Consider the following 22,750-nt stretch of genomic DNA (forward strand, 5'->3'; position numbering starts at 1 on the left):
TTTAGTTCACCCTATTATATGTCTGTGTTACTCCTGCAATCAACACATTTGAAGTCAGCTATTGAGGAGTTTTCTGGAAATCATGTAAGAATTCTTAAAATTAGGTTTCTTTCCCTTAACATTTTAAAAGCAGCACATAAAGAACAGCCAACAACAACAGAAACGAAAAGAAGTCAGAAAAGAAGTTGTCCAAAGCTGTCCTTTTATGGTGGTGCTTTAGAAAGCCACAGACTTGACACAGAAAATTGAGGAGAATCAGTACTTTGCAGTAGATATTCTGCAGCTGATATAGCTAATTCTACTAGAGAAGAGGCAAAGAGTTTTTTCCACTAGCACAGGTTGTTTTCTATCTATTCTATTAATTTCTCATTACTCCATTCATGTGATAGCCAGGTGATGGCTCTTGTGCCCTGCTGGTCACAGGAGCCAACCTGAAGGAGGCCACCACACATGTTGCAAAATGAAGATATGTGATGTTTTTGCAAAAATGACGTAATATAATCTGACCTCATACACTCTGCCTCTATCTAGTAAATTTGGTGAAATCACTGCGCTTAAGCCCTATCTGATACTTCTGCTCAGCTATGTACATTTAAATAAATGGTTTAAATACTCTTAACACTGTGTATTAAGATTAATTCAACAGCACACAACACTTCAATAGATACCAAGTCCTTCCTACTTTCTTTTATTTCCCTCCATCAGTCTCCTCCACCATACAATAATTTAGCAAATAAGCCAAAGGACACATCAATTTCTTTTACTACAAATGAACTGTACCACAAATAATTTTCTGAAAAAACTGACGTTAATGTAATTACAGGGACACAATCTACTGCTTTAAGATTGGATCTGAAGCCATAACAAAGATATCTCTTACAGAAAAAGCCTACTTTAGTGGTGCCTTTACAGAGTTATGTATAGAAGAATTTCATTAATATATTGACATTAGCTAGCCTGCAGTTTATCATAAGTTCCTCAGGGTCTCACTGCAGCTTGTATAACACCATCCTGCCAATTTTTTAACAAGCTCACACACTGAAAAAACTTGTGTCCTTCTTTTCAGACTTTTCAGAAAATTGGAATTGTTTCACCACAAAACATAAAGTCTTATTATGGGTGGGAGCTCTGGCCTTTTGAGAAAAAAAGAATTTAAACTGAGAAATAATATTAGCAATTTTGCTTCAAATTCATTGTCAGTAGGATGTTTATCTAATGTACACAGTGCCAACTTCAGGCTTGTGAAATAAATTGTCACGTGTGAAAAAACTCGTATTCGTTGATTTTCTAGCTTCAATAGAGATCTGAGATACAGTTCACCACTGACAAAATAACTACTGTAATTGCTAAGAATGTGAACAGGAACCTCCATCTTAAAGTAAATAAATTAGAAAATAGTGGAGATATGCTGTAAGCTCTTTTATTTTTATTTAGAAGAGAATTTAGATAAAATTCATGCTATTTTGAGGCTTAGATTAATGAAGACAATTATTGAATTTGAGTATGTATCAAACTTTCTGCCAAATCAAAAACCCACGAAACTGTCTTTGAGAATCGTTTTTGACTCAATAGAATTCATTCTTGCTCTTAAGGGCAAAACTGCAAGCTCATGTGTTGTGCCTCCCTTGGCCATATTGCAAGTTTTAACTCTGCACACATGAAAATAAATAGCAAACCTGTGGTCTGTTTTGCCCATCAGAAATCTAAAGGACTGAATGCAGCTGGTTGTTTCTGTTTTACATTCTGTCAGTAGGGGAGTTGCATGTCAAATAAATTTAAAATCCATAGTTCAAGAGACTTGATGCATAAGAACTTGTGCTCAACTTATCAGTCAGCCAATATGTATAAACAATCTTTAAACACTCTTATTAGGTCAATCTAGTTCTTCTGCATAAGAGAACAGTCTCTTCAGGCATTTCTAAATCAGATAAATAATTTTCTGAAGAATATGTTCGTGCTCTTGATGACTAAAATTTCAGTTTTTTTTTTAAAACTATTGTCCTGCTTATCTTTAAGCAGAGAAATGACATTTAAAAGTACCCTTTAAGAAAATTTATGTTTAATACTATTGAGCTGATTTTTCCCACAAGTTTAACATAACATTTGTCATGTCTCTTTCCTTTTTAGGTTCTATGAAACTTAAGATAGATCATACAATGTGCTGTCTGTCCCATTACAGTGTGTAACCCAGATGTTCGGAATTAGATATTTATTTGATATTTTTATTCACCTTTTTCTATTTCTGATAATTTGTTTGCATTTTAGTAGAACTAGATGTTCTGATTATTTTCTCTGATACACAATTTAACTCTGTTCACTTGGGAAGAGGAAGCGCTGAAAACTATGTTGGTAGTCAGAGGATTTGATGAAATCATGTAATACTTCTTATGCATCCCATTTTGCCTTTAATTGCCACCAGGCTTATAGTTTGACAAACACAGGTTTACCTTGTTTTTGCTGGCAAGGTAACCCTTTCAATCTGCAGTTATTTGACTGTTCAGATATAACTTCAGTTATTTGATGGTGCAGACAGAAGCCAAACAGTGTAATAATAATGGCCAGTCTTCGCGAGCGAAGATCCGGGGAAGGTCTTTCCACCTTCCAGCCTGCGCATTGGATTTTTTAGGTGAGACACAGTGTGCGCGGAACTGAGCCCACCCTTTAATCCTAAGGTTCATCTGCCGGGGCCAAGCGAGCTTGGACGGTGGCAGCGAGGTCCTTAGGATGTAGATGGGTTGCCTTTAAGGGCTAACGAGCTCCATCTGCCCGGGGAGTGTCCCTGACCGGGAATCGAACCCGGGCCTCGGCAGTGAAAGCGCCGCGCCCTTACCACTAGACCACCAGGGGCTCCTCAAACAGTGTATTTCCATGGGAAAATTACTGTGATGCAGTTTTTCTACCAGCTTTCACCAGGAATGTTGTTTCAGGTAGAGTTGTAGGGGTTCAGCTAGATTAATTCCCTTCAGAAAAAAATCTAATGTTCAACCCAGTCAACTGATTAGACTGGAAAATAAAAAATCTCCAAACAAATCTGGAATTTTAGGCATTGTTATAGTTAGGTTCACTGACAAAGATGAAGGTGAGCACAGCGGAGGGATTAAATAAAAATTAACCTTTATATGAACAACAATCACTATGGATTATCATAGCTCTGCTGCTCTACTTTGTGGATTACAATATAGTCTCCTACCACATGAACACATTAGGCACAGTTCTGGTAGTGCAGAGTTGATGTTTTGTTAGGAGAACAAAAAGGGGTGGTTTCTGATGTGGACAATCCACTCCTGCTGATTTTTTTCTCCAGCCTTTCTATGATGGTGCAGAGGTATCTTCATATCTACCAAACATGGTTGGGCAGGCAGACACACATTTAAGCACAGGGCAGCGTTGTAAGTGTGAAGGTTTCTACTACACTGCAGGAGAGGGGGACTGTGTTAACAAAGATGATTGCTTGCAAAAAAACCCCTTCAAATTCAAAAGGCAACTGTTGCTTGTTTTAAGCAGAATTTCCATGGACTTCTAGTCCTTGGTCTCTCAAGAGATATGCACAAAGAGTTATTGGGTTTGATGTAACCCAGCAAACACACTACATCAGGAAGTGCATACACTGTGTAAAAAGGAGAAGGACTTGTAAAGCCACATTGGATTTAAGAGTATCTTATAGAACACATTACTTGAAGAAGTAAGATTGTGAAAAAGTAGTATAACTTTAAAGTTACTTTATCTTCTACATTTACCTTGTTTTTAGACATTTAACTAAAAGTTGTTTAGTAAATACAAATTGTGGCATCACCATCTGTATAGCATTTTTCTGAATTACTAGCATACTCTGATTATTAGATGACATCTATACTCAAAATTCAGAATAGGCTCCTCAGTACCAGTCTGTTCAAAGACTTAATATAATTAGGGTGCTATCCTGCTGTGCTTGAGGTAAGTTAGTGTCGTTCAGCAAAAACAGGTGATTAAAAGAACCCACAGGTAGCTCTTGTCCCACTGCTACAGTCTCCTAATTTGGAAACTGAATTATCCTGGCTCAGCAGGAACTCCCCATCCTACTTGGACTGGTATCTCAAAGCAGTTGGTCTCTACGACTGTTTAGTTGCTTCCCTCAGGCAGGGATTATCTTGTCCTTAGCTCCAGACTTGGCTGATACTGATCTGCCAGAACTGCACCCAGAAGTTCCACCTACAGTCAGGAGTCTCAATAGGAAAGGGTTTGGTCCGGTCTTCAGATTGACTAAAGGATGTGTTTTTATTATCAGATTCTTCTTTGCAGTAGGTTCTTGACCCAAAGAATATAAAACACTCTGCATACTTCTTTAACTGCAAAATTAATTTCTCAGTTACTAGAAACCACTTAAGACACTTTTGCTCATTCTTAGCAAAGGCAAAAATTCTTGCATTTCCAGCTGTCCAAACTACTGAAATAGCTAGAAGTTTGAGTCTCCTGGAAGGTCAGCATCTTACTGCCACAGACTCCAATTTTTGACTTGAAATTTAGGATTTAATGGCCACATCAACAGAAACAATTACACATTTTAAGTCCCACTCCATATACATTTCTGTGGTTAAGATTTAGATTTATTTGTCTTTACCATGACCTACTTTTTATCCTAAGATAAATACACACATAGAAAGAACTACAATATAGGTGTCCCTTTTCACACATAAAAAATATCAATTAATGTAAGTGCTTTCTCCAACATCAGTTAATTCCTAGAAGTTATCAAAATATATCTGAAGGACTTATTTGACGTAAGATGATGATAATGGTTTAGAGGACTGTCTTTGAAAAGCTTTGAAAGCTTTGCCTTATGAATTCTTTTAGCAAAGAGATACAATCCCTAGAACTGATGTTATTGAAACAACACTCAAGACTCCTTTACATGATACAGTAAGCCCTTCTCCACCCAAAAAAAAAAAGTAAAAAAAAAAAAGGTCCAGTGACTTCCTGGAAGAATTTTCTTGTGACAATTTCACCATCTGCTTCCAAATTTTCTCTTCACAGGAAGCTTTCCAACAGTAGTGTATCATTGACAATAATTTCCTGCATTTTTAGTTGAAACTCAGGAGTAGTTCATGTCTCAATAATTAACAGCATTCTGAAGACTATGGCCAGTAGTATTGCTCTTGTTGCCTATTCAATGTAATAAATTATTTAAAAAAAAGCACTAAAAATTGTATATAAGAATATGTATACTTGACTCTTATTCTTTCTCTCCTTCCCTGCCAGTGAGCTAATTGAGCTGAGAATGCTTCACTTTTCTTCCTTTGCACTTTCCTTTTGCAAATTCCATTCAGATATACACATCAATAGATGATAGAAAAAAATACATGCATCAAAAATAATAATCCAAGAAAGCATCTAGTAGCTTGTAACTATTCAGTCCTTTTTTATTTGGCCTCTGCAATGATAAGAACCGAACACATATAACAGTTTACAAATAGCATTGGGAATTTGGGGTGGTAAAAATACAGTGCTTAATAATAATATCTTATATAATCGACAAGATTTTCCCGTAACCCCTGAAACTGACACCCAAAATATGAGAGACTCTGGAAGAAAAAAACCTCATGAGAGTTGTTTTATTCTTCCTGTACCTCATGGTATCAATTTTCTCAGATGGTTAAAAAAAACCCTGCAAACTTCTTCTTATCAAATATATATTCTTTAAAATACATGATACTCTAGTCATTACTCTAATCTGTAATATAGTAGTGAAAGTGGAAGATAGTCGATGATTCAGTGATATTTGGTTCTACAGATACTATTTCCATTACTTGAAGAGTGGAAAAAAGTAGAAACTTACTACCTCTTTTTAGATTGTATCAAAATTAAAGCAGTCTTGTCAAGGAAGGAATATACAAGAAGCAGTATCTTCTGAAAAGCATATCTATGCCTCTTGCCTCTCACACACTAGTGCTGGGAGACAATTTCTCTGGTTGATTTCATATTCTACATTGAGAAAACCAGCTTGTCTCTCTGCTTCCATTTGTTCCTCAGTAAGCTGGGGATACTATTTCTTGAAAGTCTTATAGACAGGAAGCATCGTGTCTAAAGCGTATGAATTTAGTTATAAAATATTAATTGAATTATTAATAATTTAGACTGCCCTAACTCACAGGACCACTGTCTGAAATCAGAATCTGGTTGTTACAGGCACTTCAGACAGAAATACAGGGACTCAGAAGTCAGACTACTTTAGACAGCGAATAGAATGACAAGCAAAGGTGGAGAGTAAGAACACAAGTTAGCACTTACAGCACCAAAATTATTACTAGAACTTAATGTTCATCTATTTCCAGTCATGCGGTATTATAAAAATGTTATCTTGCAATCTGATTTCTTTGCTAACAGCCATAGCCTGTTTTGAGCCATAAATCTGTCTCCCAAAACCTCTTCGATATGCCTGTCTTTCTTGAATTCTTTTGGTTGCACTTTGCATTCTTCTTGCTTGTACATATGACAGTTTTCTATTGTTATAGGCATTCACCACTGTAACAAACCCACATCACATCCATCCACACAATTGTTTTCTAACTGGACCTCATTTATCCTGTTTTTTGGCCCTGGATTCCTATTAGCTCAGCTCCCTTATGCTATAAAAGAAATTAGACAAAGGCTTGGTGTTAAGTCAGTTTTCAGGCACTTCCAGTATGATACTTGTGTAACTTTGATGTTTATGCCCTGGGCACACATAAACATTACTAATATACCCTTTTTCATTTGCTATTTCAACAAATCATAGCGAAGCAAAAGCTTAGTCTACGCAGGAATCCCACTGGTAGCAGGAAATTTTTCACAGAGATACATCAGGCACTGGAAAGTCCCACATCATGGGAGACACGTCATGAAATGTACCCACATGGAATATCATAAATATGCACTGATACATATGGCTTTTCTGCAGCTTGATATTTAAAAAAACTTCTTTGATACTAAGCAACTTGGTCAGGCAAAAATCTGCTCAAATGCTCTGCTAGGGGTGGACATGTCATAAGAAAGAGGCATTTATATACTATATTATATATTACACATATATAATATGTGTATACATATATTTATATATATATTATACATATACTCCAAGAAGGGGATATTAAAACTCATAAAAATCTAGACACATCATTGCTTGTACTTGAATAAAGAGATTAAAATATGCAATCTTTGAAATTGCTCAAGATGAAAGTTGCCTAATGACCTTAGCTGTTTTGCCTACCCAAGATCTAAGAGTACCGATTACATTACCCTGAAAAGAACACGCAATCCAGATCATCACTACATCTCATACACCTTGCAGACATCTGGGGTAGTTTCTGTGGTGGAAGAAAGCCTGCTGTGTAAGCAGTACATGGATCCCATATGCATTGTAGCAACAAGTAGAGCCTACCAAGGGTCCAAGAAACAGGCACTGTACATGACTCTCATTCTTTAAGCATCTAGTTATTTTCTATGTTTCTAGCTAAAAGTAACTTCTCTTTTCACCTGATAGCTGGTTAGCTTTCCACTGTTACATATATGTCCTCATAAGTAGAACTCAGTTGCTCTAAATAATTTATGATGAAGCAGATTGCCACTGAAGTGTGCAGCCTGAAAAACTTCCATTAGCTGGATACTTCAATTTAATGTTTTCTTCAGTATTCCTTCTTATCAGGCCAAATTCAGAATATTTTTTTCTCAATGGTCAGAAATTCATCTCCGTTCATATACAATTTTCTTTTTCCATTACCTTTCATATACCATTTTCCATTACCAATACTGTATCAACACCCCCAAAACAATCAGAATATGATTACAAACATCATATACACAGATGCACAGACTACCATCAGGTACTTGTAGGTATTTATTTTTTGCTAACATGGATGTTTTATATGCCCTCAGGTGTAGCCTTTCCCCATTTGGTACATATAGCATAAAGATCCTTTGCTTAAGTAATAATCTGAATTGTGTCTCATGTGTCATGCAAAGTAAAATACATTACTCTTCATCTGGTGAATCAGTCTTTAGGTAGCAGTGATCTACACACAAACCTTGAAAAGCAACAGAAGGACAATAAAAAGACAAAAAGCAGGGAAGTGTCAAAAGCATTCTTCAGAAAAAGTGAAACAGAAATGCTAATAGTCATAGCTATTATCTTGCACATGATCTTTGGACATTTTAGGGAGAAAGGCCTTTATAGATAATGCTATAAAATATGATAAAAAACATTCAGCATTTCCAGAAACACCAGTGGCTTGCAAACCCAAACACAACAGAGAGACTTTTTCTGAATCCTGGACTAAAATCTTTCAAAAAAACCTTGTCTATGGAAAAAATGTTGCCAATTATGCAACTCAAATCAGCAAGTTCACAACTTGGGAGTAGAAAATTGGAGTTTCCAAGGCAGAAGGAAAGGGATGATTCAAAGTCCTACTGGGAAAACATAGTGATCAATAAAGTTCAACGAATTCATCGATGGTCTGGATGATGAGATCAAGTGCACCCTTAATAAATTTGTAGACAATACAAAAGTGGGAGGTGATGTTGAGTTACCAGGTGACTGTGCTCCTGTCCAGAGAGACCTCAACAAACTGGAGAAATGAACTGACAGGTAAATTATGAATTTCAGGAAAGGGAAGTGCCAAGTCCTGCACCTGGGGAAGAACAGCCCCAGGCACTGGCACAGCCTGGGGCTCAACCAGTTGGAAAGCAGATTTGCAGAGCCAGCAGTGTGCCAGTAGAGTAAAAAAGGCTAATGGCATCCTGGGCTGAATTAGGAGTAGTGTTGCCGCAGTGGGAGGGAGGTGATCCTGCTCCTCTACTCAGCAGTGGTGGTGCCACACCTGGAGTGCTGGGTCCAGTTCTGGTCTCCCCAGTACTAGAGAAACATGGAGATACTGAAGAGAGTTTAGTCAAGGTCCACAAAAATGATTAAAGGACTGAAGCAACTCCCCTCTAAAGAAAGCCTGAGAGAGCTGGGACTATTCAGCCTCTAGAAGAGAAGACAGAGTGTCTTAGCAATATAAATATCCAGGGAGGGTGACAAGAAAATAGACCCAGGCCCTTTTCAGTGGTGCTCTTAGACAGAAACAGAGGCAGTGGGAACCCACCGACATATATATGCTGTTTAAACATAGGAGAAAACCCTAGTGCATTCGAACAGTGAAACAGGTTGTTCAAAGTGGAGTAGAGTGTCCATCCTTGGAGATAATCAAATCCTGACTAGATCCAAAGCTAAGCTGTAGCTCACCATATTTGAGTGGGAGGAATGGATTAGATGATCTCCAAAGGTTCCTTCCAACCTTTCCTGTTCTGCAGTTCAATAAAACGCAAATATTTTCCCTTAACTTCTGTTCACTGGTGTTTTCTCTGTGAAGTGCAAACCATTTCATCATCCTGGCTCACCTGCACAGAGTGTATGGAACATTCAGGCTTTGGAGTGACTGTCACAGATCCGAATAGATATAACTGGTGATGTGACAAGGGTGTAATACAGTTTGCAGGGTGACAGCAACTCCTCTCTGCCATCACAAGGAATGGTTTCTCTAGTAAACAGAACTTCTGTTGGTGTGAAGAAAACTGTGTAGGTACTGGTAAGAACAGCTACAGTTTAAAGAAGACTTCAAGCCACATAGCTAGTTTTTTTCTTTACCTTTTTCTTTCTTTTGTTTGAGTCCAGAAATACTTTTGCGGACATGCTGAGTATGCTCAATATGCCTCTCTGTATCCTTTTCCAGAGGTCACTGGTTGTATGTCACCGCCTCTTTGGATAAAGCAAGAAATTGCCCTGACATGATAAAGAAAGTTTTGTGAGATAAAATGTCTTGGAATAAGGAGCAGCCTAAAGCTGTGGCACTCATTACAGTCTCAGAAATTTATCCATTTTCTTCACAAGAAAGAAATGTTCACTTCTGGATTGTAGTGGATGGAGCAATGTAGGGCCACAGGGCTAGTGCTGTGACTGATGAACAGACACTGTTTGTCAGGACTGTAATGTTACTTCACCATTAATTAGTTTAGGAGTATGTTGTTAGCACAGTCAAGTGACTGAGAGCAGGCAGAAGTAGAAAGCAAGATTCAAGTTTGCAAACTGAGGTATTATTAATAGCCACATAGTCACTGAAAACAAAGTATGAATTGTAATACTGACCCTGACCAAACACTCAAGCACTGAGTCACATCAACCTTTGTGCTGGTTTAACTTCAGCACTCATATGAGCTAGAAGAAAGCTAGCTTGCATTCATCTGCATGAGTTGAATCAGCATTTTTATTAGAGCATATAAACACATACGGTGAAAATATATGAACTACAGGTCAGCAGTTTTCATAATCTTTCTCTTCCCATGCTTACCAGCAATAAAGGCCAGATCTCAGCCTGGGGCTTGAACATATAAATGTATATCATTACCTAGGAAACCTCAAAGCTGCATATTTACTCTACTCTAATACCTTCTTTCAGTTTTCTCTTATAAAACTGCTCCTTACTAGATGATTCCTTACAGGGAATTTAAAAAAAAGAAAAGGTTTTTGATGGACATCCTTTAAAGGAAGCAAAACATAAGCATCAAGCTACACATGAAAAGCTCTAAGTCATTACTCCCTTGATTTCTCTATATTGAAACTCCTGACATTTCAAGTCCCTCTCTTAGTACTGGAGTTCTTGTTTCTAGGTCACTGAATCTGGACAATGTGGAGGACTTGAATATAGTCTGCAGTGTAGCAGAGCTGTGCACTTGAAACAATTATCAGAGTTTTCTTTGTTGATTAAATGAGATCCTACTCATCACCAGATTTTTTAAAACCTCAGCACATTATTATGGTGGAGAATGACTGACATGTTTGGTTGTAGGGATTACAGCCATTGTATGTACGTGACAAATCAGGACCTTTAAAAAGTTAAAAAAAAAAAGAGAGGTAGGAGAAGGGTATTCCAGATCCTAAATGAGACCTGGGTTCTGATCACTACTCAGCTCAGTGATAGTCCCCCTTTTCCTTCAAATCACAGGATCTCATTTCACTCTTCATTATTTAAAATTATGCATCCTGAACTTTCACAATAGAGCCATGAATGGAACTGTCTGTACCCACTTTTCCAAAGTACAAGTACAATTTACAGACTATATTAGGCAAAAAAGAATTCCATTAAATGTTCTGGAGAAAACATCAAGGCATTCATCTGTAGGTTTTGTTTTGCTAATAGTTATAACTTTTATGTCACTGCCAAAAAGATGTACTAGGAATTTCTAAAATTCAGTTTTGAAGAAAGGTAAGTCATTAATAATTATACATTTCTAAGCAAAGAGAGAAAAATGGTGCTAAAGCAGAATTTCAATTCCGAATTTCTGTTTATTTTACCAAGTGCCTTCTACATCACTGAACAGCAGCATTACTATTTTTATAAAAAAATATTGGTGATTGAACAGTGGAGATCCACTATGCTAAGTACCACACATCTTCACATAAATTTACACTGACGAATTTAAGCATGAGTCAATTCTAACTCATAGCATCCACATTTTTCCTTTGTCTGCACATTTAAAAAGTAGTATCTCCCAGGGCAGACAAAAGAAATGCAATTTCTCCTTCACAATGTCTCTTCTACCTCCTTGTTGAGATTACAAAACGGCCTCTTTCTGGAGATGAAAAGCAAACCACAAACATTAAATAACATGCTTTCAGTACATTACCAATGGATGAATAATAATATTGGAACTTTGAGTACTTAAGCGAGAAAATTCCAGTATGAGAGCTGGAAAAATAACTTTTCTCCCATGCTTTTAACTGTTTCAACAGAGATGGTCTATTGGGCCTCATGATGCCAACTGAACAGTACCCTCATCAATTAACTTGAAATACTACAAATACTGTATCTTATTTTAGCTTTTAATAGGAAACAGCAAGCTTCCAACCTCTTTTAGTATGGAGAATAGTAATAAAAAAAAGAAATGTTACTAAATTTAAAAACACATTGTTGAATTTTCTAGAAATTTGCATTATTCAAGACTAGTTTTACAAACAAAACCCCAAGAAAATATTCTCTTCTTCTCAAAAGTCACTAAATAAACAAAACACAGAAATTTTCCTTAATTTGCCATATACTCTGTGACAACATTATCATTTAGACCTATAGTGAGTTTCTGAAGTGAATGCTTATATTCCTTCCCTACTAACTTAGGACATGCACCTGTTTCAGTTAGCATGAATTATAATGCTTTCAGAAAACAGTAAATGGAAGGACCTTTTTGCTGTGGTTTCCAAATGTGTGCAAGCCCCAATTGGGACCACAGGGCTGATAAGTGGGCTGTCAGAGCACAAAGTTCTCCAGGGTGTAATACATACTCCATGTGCCAACAGACATTTTTCAGCCTTCCACTTCCACCACAAACAGGTATCAGTGCTTTCTGCACGTATAACAAGCCAAACTGCACTGGTTATTTAATATTTTCATATGAACATTTATAGCACATCACAACCATTGTAAGGCCCAGATCTCATTAACATACAAATATGGCAATTCTCCTGCTATATGTACTTACTTTACTTTCTCTTGCCTTCATCAACAAACTATTGGTTTTGCTGTTCTCTTTTTTCCTAATATTTTCCTGATGGCAAAATCGATCCCTTTGGATACATCTTGACACAGTCTATGGCCCCACGCAAACAGCAAAGTTCATAAGAAGTTGTGAACAGAAGAAGAAAGTCTTCTCTGATACCAGGTAATATAATGGCAGTGAAAAAAAAAGTGAGTAAATGGTTAGCTAACCTGGTGGTAATACCAGGCAACCTGAGGAAAAATGATCAACAAAATTCAAGAAAGGGAAAATCCCTGAACTATTGATCTAAGCCCATAGCCACACTATGGAGATGTGCCCTTTGCTGTGGCTGTCTTTAACATAAGAACACCATGCTACCTGTCTGGGTACCCATGACTGCAGATTCAGGCTCATGCCATTGGAGAGTCTGAAGTTTGCATTCCTTTACCCTGTTAACGAAGAAGATCCTTTATGAAGGAGTCTATCCAGCAGTGCAGAAGGTTGTGAGATTCTAACTGTGAAACATAGTGGCTGATGGGTATGATCTGGGTAATGTAAATGTGTTAGAAAAACAAAGTAACATTTTGATCTGCTTCAGTGCTGTCAGACCTGGGAGAGGAAGTTAGCATGGCTTGGGAAATGGGATGTACCACTGATAATGGCAGAACTACTGATCACCAGGCCATTTGACAGAATTCCCAAGACAAGGAGGCACTAATTGTGCTGAGATGGGCAACAAGTGGGTAAAAGGTATTTCTGGTAGTGGGATCTGTGACTACTAACCACTGACCCCCCAAACCATTGGACCAAGAAATTCCCTGACTGAAAAGAAAAGAGAAACTAAGCCTGTGGACTAATTAGCAGGAGAAGTGAGAGAATCATTAAACAAAAGAAGTTAGAGTACTAATTATTAAGAGAGATACGTAACTTGTAGCCAATAAACAGTAATTCCTTTGTTTGCTAAAATGTATAAGTAGTTTAAAAGTTTGTTAACTGATGTATATGTTTTGTAGAGCAATCCCCATGTACCTTAGTGCTGAATAAAATAATGTTGACTTTCTAATGTAACAAACTGGTTAGAGAGCATATTTGTCAGTGTTCAGTGACAGTTTGTAGTGACCCAGATGAGACAAAGCAGTGGTGGCTCAGTGGACCAGAGGAATCATTAGCACTTCAGCACCCATCGAAGTATTTCCAGGAAGATTCCCTGGTCTGGTGAGTTCACCACACTGTCCTTTCTGGGAAAAGGAGTACACCATTACTCAAAGTCCTTTGTTTTAACATATTTTGCCAACACGTAAGTTGCACCAAAAGAAGGCACACAGTGTGAGGATGAGAGGTATTTGTAATGGTTTGCCAGTTTGAGTAACGTTGTGTTTTATTTACAGGGATGCCCATGCAATCTCAATCTTATGAAAGGTTTAAAAGGTTGTAAAAGGTTTTTAAAAGCTGCAAAAGGTTTTAAATGTGTTAAAAGCTTTTGGTTTTATTTTTTAAAGTGTTAAACATGGGAGCAGGGCTATCTTCACAATTCCAGGGAGAAGAGATCCTGAAAAGCTCCACTTCAGGATGTATTTTAAGGTACTTGAAAAGGTCCCCCCCACATGAAAACAACTTGTTGAATATTGTAATCACTGGTGGCCTATGTATAAGCTTAGCAATCACAAAAAGTGACCTGTTAACGGGACTGCAAATTACAATACCATTTTGCAACTACTGCTGTTTTTTAGAAGGGAAAGAAAAAGGAAGGAAGTGCTGTATATTGACTTAATTTTTGATTTGGAGAGTAATCCTGATTTGTGAAAGGAACATACGCAGGCACCTAGAGATCTGATGGTGTTAGCATGAGAAAAAGAGGATTAGAAACCACTCTAAAGATATTGTTCTGCCTGTAGTATAGGTAAACGTTGTAATAAATACAGGTAGAGGAGGAGAAGAATGCGTATTTATTAGTGTACAAGGGAAGAAAAGCAGGGAATGGATATGGAACTAGAAGAAGAAAAAAATAACTGTGGTAGACAAACTCTTAGCCCATATCAGGGCACAAAAGTTTTAGCCCCATATCAGGGAAGACAAGAAACTGAGAGGGGTTGACAGGGGACAAGCAGTGTGGGGTAGAGTGGGACCATGAGGGGCTGAGTGGAGTCATGAGGGGCAGAGGGGAGGGGCCATGAGGGTCTGGAGGGGCTGTGAAGGCAGAAAGGGGCTGGCAGAGGAGCTGAGGCTGCAGTTGCAGGTGAAGGAGGCAGTAGAAAGGATTTCTGGTTTGGAAGCTGATGAATAATGGGATAGGGAAAACCCATATGCCCGTAGTTGTTCCTAGGAATTTGAGTAAGTTGTTAAAAGCAGCATGGAAAGTGCACAGTGGAATCTGAAAAAGAGGGTATGCGTTAGTTACTCAGCATAAGATAATTGAAGCCAAAGGCTCATACTTGCGTAAGTGGAACAAAGCCCAAAAAGGAGGGCACTGTGAAGGAATTAGTTGAGGTAGACCCCAACAACAGAGCTCAGTATGCTATTTGTGTGCTATATTAGAGAAGGGCCTCTGGAAGTCTGTGGGGAAAGAGACAAACAGGAGCTACAAGACCCTGGACTCCACTCAGGGTTCCTGATCAGGCAGTAAGGCTCCTAAGATTAGAGGATGTGTGATGGGGACTGGAGGCGTCATCCGCAGCTGAACTTCTGGTTACATTAATGCTGGAGAATGAGCAAATAGGTTTCTTAGTAGACGCTGTGTATTCAGTTTTAAATACTGTAAAGGAAAATTTACTTGGGAAAGAATTAATGTAGTTGATGCCACCAGTGAAAGACAAAATCAGCCTTGCTTTCAACCACTAAAATTTAAAATTGGAAAATGGGTGTTAGCCACTGAATGTCTCATACTATTACTAGGAAGAGATAACCTGAGTAAATTAAGTGCACAAATTACACACGAAAAAGGAAAAATCCGAGTTCACATTCCTGAAGAAAAGGCCTTGGAGGCCCAAGACTTCCTGTTACATAATCCTGAACCTGAAGCAAAAATACTGGTGCAAGTGGACAACGCTGTCAGCCCATGTGTTTGGGCCACTGGAATTCCAAGATGGGCCTGGAAAGCAGAACTGGAAAAGATCTTTTTGAAATCAAATCCAGACTGGTAGGACATAAACAATGCCCCTTGAAATCAGAAACTAGGAAACTAGAAAATCATTAAAGAAAATTTTTCTTGAACACAAACTGCAAGGGCTCTGTGAACAATACAGACACAAGTATCAGAAACTGGGCTCATGAGAACTTCTTGTGGCACTTTTAGATAAAGGCAAGGTCATGCAAGTGTCATACTCACTAGTTTAAGCTGGCTGTGAGCTCCTCTGTTACAATGAGCTGGTTAAGTTTGTCCTGGGTCCAAAGGATTGGTGCAGCACAGCACAGGCCTGAGCCTACCTAGGTTAACTGTTATATGGAAAAGCTTTACCTCGTAAGTGAAAGAGTACTTGAATTTTGGGAGATATACTGTTCCACAAGGACAAAGGAGTCTGGGCCAGGAAAGAAAAGAGGCTATCTGTGAAACTCCTGATCCCCCTTCTGAAAGAACAATTAATGGAAAGGAAAATGTCCTCTTCTCGACCCCTGAATGCAGGAAAGTCTTTCAAAAATTGAAACATGCTTTAATAACTCCTCCTGCATTGCGACTATAGGACTTAAATCCTTTTGAACCGTTTTTGCATGAAAGGTCCCACTTGGTATTGGTAGTTTTGATTCAACAGTTGGGAATCCTGGAAGAGACCTGTTGCATACTTTTCTAAACAACTTGATGATGGCAGCACTACTGCCTTGGGGCAGTAGTCCTAACCCAGGAAAAAAGAAAATGAACCCTAGGACAGCAATGACTTTTTTTTGAATGCAATACAGTTACAGCAGTGTTGGAGCAACCAAGCAAGATGTTAAACAGGCAGTATTGTTAGAACAAGATGATATGGAGGTAAAAATAACTAACCTTCTGAATCCAGCAGTGTTCTTAACAGCTGACCTGGAACAAGGGGAACTGGCCCATGATTGTTTGCAAACCATTGAACAGGTGTACTCCAGTCAAGATGACCTACAGGACACTCCCTTGGAAGAAGTGGATTAGGAACACTTTGTGGACGGGAGCAGCTTTGTGAAAAATGGAATCCGAAAAAGAGGGTATGCATCAGTTACTCAGCATAAGATAACTGAAGCCAAAGTACTAACCCCCAACATGTTGGCTCAGAAAGCAGAACTGATTGCATGGACGAGAGTGTTGGAGCTCTCAAAGAAGACTGTAAATATATGGACTGACTTGAAATTTGCTTTTAGAGTGGCCCATGTCCATGGAGCCAATTGGAAAGACAGAGGGCTGTTAAACTCTCAGGGATCCCCTGTGAAACATGGGCAAATAATACAGAGATTGTTAGAGAGGGTCCGGCTCCCTCAAAAGTGCATTGTAAAACTCATCAATTCAGAGAGACCTCAGTAAATACTGGAAATCACCTGGCTGACAAAACGGCCAAGGAGGCCATCAGTGGGGAAATTCTTTCAGTTTTACCCAAGAAATATCAGCATTTGGACAGGGAGGCTGCCAATTATCAGGCTGAAAAAGAGAAGCTGGCAAAATTGTTAGATGCTGAAAAGAGCCCTGAGGGATGGTGGATTACACCCAACAAACAGGTATTAAATCCCCAACACCTTATGAGGAAAATCACAGAGGAACAACATAAGGTAATCCACTGGGAAATAGTCTATGGTGGAAGCGTTTTAGCCTCAAGTTTTGAGCGTATGAATGACTGGTATCATAAAAAGCACTTCTAAAATGTGCCAAACCTGTTTAAACATCAATACACACCAGATTAGGAAGACTGCACCCGGGACTGTTAAGAAAGGAAATTGTCCAGGAGATTATTGGCACACAGACTTTCCAGAGCTTACACTGCAAAATGGGTACAGGTATTTTATTGGTACTGGTAGATACTTTTTCAGGATGGCCAGAAACTTCTACTTGTTGCACCAACAAAGCTAGGGAAGTAGTAAAGGTTTTGTTGAAAGAAATTATCCTGAGGATTAGAATGCCAGTGGGAATGTCATTAGACAGGTTCACATGTCATTGCTGAAATAGTGCTCCTAGCCACTGCTAATGGCAGCAACTTCATGTGCCAGCGATCACAGTGCCTGAGTAAGTTTTACACACATTTTAACAATGAAGACAGTTGGTAGGAGGGCTTGGGAGCTTTTTGGTGGCACCAGAACTACACCATGGTTTCAGCCTTCACTCATAAACCAAAGGTGCAGGGTGTCATGCAGTATTGCCATAACATGGACGGGTAGCCACATTCTCCAGATGATCTCGCCACTGCACAGAGAGGAGGTGTCAGCATCCTACTTTAAAGCCAGCATGATGAGCACCACAGGTCCTTCCAGCACAGATAGAAGAAATGTTCCTAAATTTTCCATGGTGCTCTCCAAAGGCCTGCATAAAACAGTCATTTTCATACCTGAAAGTTGCCCTGAACTTTTTAGCCAGACTTGGACATTCCAACAGTGCCAATGTTTTCCCACCAGGGTGACAGCAATTTTCTTGGACACAGATATCGGCAACCTCCCAAAATAACATCAGGAGTAGCAAAGTCAAGGCACTGGCTCTTGGCAAAAGTTTTCAGCTGCGCTGCTCTACATCTGAAAACTTTGAACTAACTGTTGATTATTCAGTGTCCCAGGGCCAAAGTAGTATCTGCATGTTAATATAATCCCTGCCTCACTCCCCTTTTTCTTTACCATTTTTCTCTGATCTCCTCAGAGTCAGCAGGAGATTCAGGTCACGAGTACTGTTGTGTCACTTAGAAACATTCAGGGACAAAGAGAAATAATGGGAGAGGCTAAGCAGGAACAAGAATAAATTACATGTTACCATAGTTGCAGTAATATGAAACAATGTGTAGGAGACAAAAGAAAGGGCAGTGTGGTACTTCTTGCACCACTTAGCGTTCACAGTCAAGAGAGCAATTTTTGTTTTCACAGTTTCAACCCTATTCATGACAAATACATTATATGGAGTGGACTTGTGTAAAGTTTGTCTAAAGTAAAATTCCAAAATGCACATCACATCAATGCAAAATCTCAGGACCAACTGCAAGTTGCACCACACTTCTTCCTAATGCAGATCTACTCTAGTAGAGATATATCTCAGGAATATCTCTCTTCTCAGTAGTCCCATGACGATGCAACATTTTATTTAATTATTTTAAACTGCCTGTTCAAGCAGCCAGAAAAACAGAAGCTAGATACAAAATAATTTTAAAACTTTTGCCTTTTCCTACTCAGTGTCACAAGTTTAACTATGTGTAGATTATTTTAATCAAAATGTATAGAAGAGAACGTATGAATATTTGTTTACGTGAATTGTTTTCTTGATCATCTGAAGAAGTTTAAGTCAATTCTAGGCTTAAAACACTTTTAAATTAAATTATTAATTTGAACAGCTGATCAAAATAACTGCTTTTAGGGACATCAGAAATTGCTGACTAAAAGGAGAAGAAAGCAAAATGAAACTGATAGCAGTCGTTCACAGCTCATAGCAAACTGAAATTTAAAACTTGAAAGAAACTAAAACCCATATTGAAAAATTTTCCAAACCTGGAAATCGAAATTAACAACACTTGTTTCCCTGTATTTTGAAGTTATACATTCTCATGTCAAGATACAGAGAACCCTTACTGACCAAGCAGCACAATTTGGATTTTAAAGCCAGAAGCATAATATGCCTGAAAAGTCAAGTCACATAGGAATACAATTGAAAAAATATAGGAGTAGCTCCATAGATGTCTTACTTCTGGAAAGCAATAATCTAATTCATCAGTTTTAAGCAAGAACTTTTCTCATTAAGAAAATCTGATCATAACAAATTCTCTACTAGCTGAATACTCAGAAAATGGACTCAGTAAGTTACCTGAACAAAGTATATGTATCTGCATATAAAATAAAAAAGGATCAAAGATAAGTAGTTATCTAGTTAGTTTTCTAAATGTATTTTACCAAAACTGATTAAGTGACATCTTTATACAAATAAGAATTCTGACCCTTAAAATACTACCACTCTCATCTAAGACTTAAAACTACAGCTTTTGAATAGTGGGAGGACATTTTGTAAACTTAGCTGGTCGCCCTAGTATAAGAATCTTAAGTTAAAATGGACAGTCTCTCCTCTGCTGAAACAATTTTCTTGTTTATTAGTAAGATAATTTAATCAGAATCTGGTAATTTAATCAGAATAAATTGCTTGCTTTATTGACTCCAGCTGTATGTGGTATACAGCATAGCAAGTTTGGATTTTTTAAATTGCTCTTTTTCTTAGTTATTTATTAAGCTGCTGCTGACAAAGTCACTAAGCTGGACTCAGCACTCTGCCTGAGAAGGCTGAATTAGAAAAACTTTGAGAGTTTAGATAAGGAGTCTATTGATGTGACACACATTATTTCCAATGATCCATTTTTACGGATCCCCGAGCAACAAAATGAAACATTATTCCAATGCAAACAATTGGAACATCAGGCAAGCCATTTTAACCAGCACCACAAAAATATTGGGCCCTGAAAAAAAAAAAAAAAAGACAATGGCCATCTGCTAATATAACCATTAAAAATAACCATCTCCTTCTGGCAAAATATTTTCACACAATGCTGTGATGGTTCGTGGTTATATTTTGTTAAATTTTGCTGGCAAAGTGTGAGAAGAAATCACCAAATTTGCAGGTGATGGTACAAAAAGGTGAGCTGCAATCTCTCTGATCTAATGTTAATTCAGTAATGGAAGGATGAGGAAAGCCCCACAACTTTCTCTGCCTTCATTATCTCCTGTCTCTCATATAAGACAGGGAAAGGACATGAACATGCATTGCTTACCATAGCAATGGGGACCTTCATGACTATGGTTAATTTAAGTATGTTCTTATTAGGTTTATGGAAAGAAAATAAATTTCTTCCAGTCCAAAAGAGATTAAAACCAAGATCTGGAACTTGTAAGACACTACGAAACTAGAACATGAGTCTCCAGTCACTCTAAGCCATAAAGATACCTTTACCAAAGAGGTTGAATCTGTTTCACCTGTAATAATATATCAGCATGTATCTAGAGTACCCTAAACAATTAAATCCCACTAAGGTTAATGATCCACCTCTATATCTATGTTCTGTTGTTTGAAACTTTCTGCACTACTGTGTCTCTAGTCATCATTCAGACTCTTAGAAGATCCTAGCATATTTTATTAATGGTCTTGTCCTTTGCCCGTATACTGAAGGAGAATTTCTAACTTCACATCAGTATTATTAATACAAAAAAAATAGATGGAACATTGTTTTCTGGTCCTAGAATGTATGTATTTGGTCACCAGACTTGTAACCTCTACTGTCCTTCTGGATGCCTTTTATATGATATTGCTTTCTATACTAACGTTCTGCTATGATTTATCCTCTGCTTTAGCACTATGACAGATGTAAAAGTCTTGAAAACATATTGATTTAATTTCTGTTATCAAAGGGGCATAAATGTATTTTTCTCAGTACAGTGAAACTTAGAGTCTTGTGTTTCTGTTTGACAAGACTATCAGTGTTTTCCTTACATATATATTCATTTGAACTGATACGGACAGAAACAAACCATTGTGACTAACTGGAGACTAACACTGTCAGATCATGAATAGCAAAAGCACTGTCTTTTCATATTTTTTAGGACCGTCAATTTCCCTCATTAACATTGAAATACCTCACCCACCATTTTGTTATAAACATATACTCTCTCCACTCTGTTTCTGTTTATCAATTAGCAGCTTTATTCATCAACCTGAAACCCACTTTCAGCACCTTTGTAGCTACTAAAAAGGAGGAAGTTACCTTGTTGAAAAGAATACCATGACAGGTGTCATGGTGAGTGGGAACTTTGCTAAGACAATTTTTGAAGCTCTGAGGAAAAGAGACCCAAAGTTGCTCCCACAGGACTGATGTTATCAGTCAGTCTTTTGGTTTAGAGAATCCACTAAATATCATGCCTTAGAGACACCTTTAAGAGCTGTGTCATCTCCTACCCACTGGTAATAGCTGTTGTGCCATTTCTGACAAAGAGGCTGTTTGGGGGGTATGGCAGCCCCTGCTCTGTCAGGAGGGCAGTGCCCATACCTGGACTTCCTCCACTACTCCTGGCACTGTTGTGTGGTCGTCTTCCAGGCTGTAGTTTTGTTGTTTGGAGAGGAGGTAGCTGTGGCCAGTTGCAAAGAAACAGACAGCAAGAACTGAGCGCAACAGCTATGAAAAAAATGAATGCAGACCTCTTCTTTGATGTAGACAGAGCTTCCATGGAGCATAGACAGAAAACCCCACAAGCAAACCAACTCAAATAAGAAATCCACAGTGGTGTATTAAACAACAAAACCAGGGAAAGCAGAAACCACCTCTTGAGTTATATTGCCCATTTCCTTCTAAACGTATGTTTGGGATCTCAGACCACAATGATGTTATAGAAAAACTTTTCTAGTAGATTAACATGAAATATTTTCAGTCTGTTTTAATGTTCCTGTGTTTGCTATATAAACACCATTGAAGTGACAACACTGCAGTAGAAATGGTTTTATGATTGAGACCTCTAATGAGATTCAGTACAGGAAGAAAAGAAATAAGACAAAATGACAGTGATAACTGAAGGCAGGCAAAGAAGTATAAAGGAAGGGAGAATTTGCCATCCAAGACAGAAAAGTGTTATTTGGAAATTTCTGCTCAGCTACCAGTGGGTCCTCACTACTTTTCAGCAGAGGGCACTACAGTCCTTGTATTGTACTTTATAATAAAACTATGTACAAGTGACTTGGAGTTCCAGAACAGGATTGCTTCCCTGTTTATGCATGTGGCTTCACAAGGGACATCACTCCTTGTAACTGTTTGAGAAACTATCCCTCAAGGTTACCAAGCAGAACTAACTCTCCCTATGAATGGAGATTATTCTTAAATTGTGGAAGTCAGAAGATGCTTACAGTCAAATTACCAATCATTTTGCTAATGAAATATGATTGTGCTATATTTAAGAAATATACTGTGAAAATAACAATGTCAGATATCACTGGTTATTTACTAGAACACCGTTTGTGAGTTGTCAAGCAATATAAAAGGTATGGAGAAAGAATCTCTTTTGACATATACACCTTTCAAGACTAAAAAATGAATGCAAATTGCATAGATTCTATTAGGGTCTTACA

General features: G+C 38.1%; 1 protein-coding gene and 1 non-coding gene across 13 annotated transcripts in view; both read right to left on the reverse strand.

Moving 5' to 3' along the window:
- The window catches only part of TRPM3 (transient receptor potential cation channel subfamily M member 3), a 411,043-nt gene that overhangs the window by 150,202 nt on the left and 238,091 nt on the right, over nucleotides 1–22,750 (reverse strand). The window lies entirely within an intron of this gene.
- On the reverse strand, nucleotides 2,775–2,848 carry TRNAE-UUC (transfer RNA glutamic acid (anticodon UUC)). The gene has a single exon. It is a non-coding gene; the product is annotated as a tRNA-Glu (tRNA).

The sequence above is a fragment of the Myiozetetes cayanensis genome, unplaced genomic scaffold, assembly GCF_022539395.1.
Source record: "Myiozetetes cayanensis isolate MyiCay16 unplaced genomic scaffold, myiCay2020 scf4, whole genome shotgun sequence".
Taxonomy (NCBI): domain Eukaryota; kingdom Metazoa; phylum Chordata; class Aves; order Passeriformes; family Tyrannidae; genus Myiozetetes; species Myiozetetes cayanensis.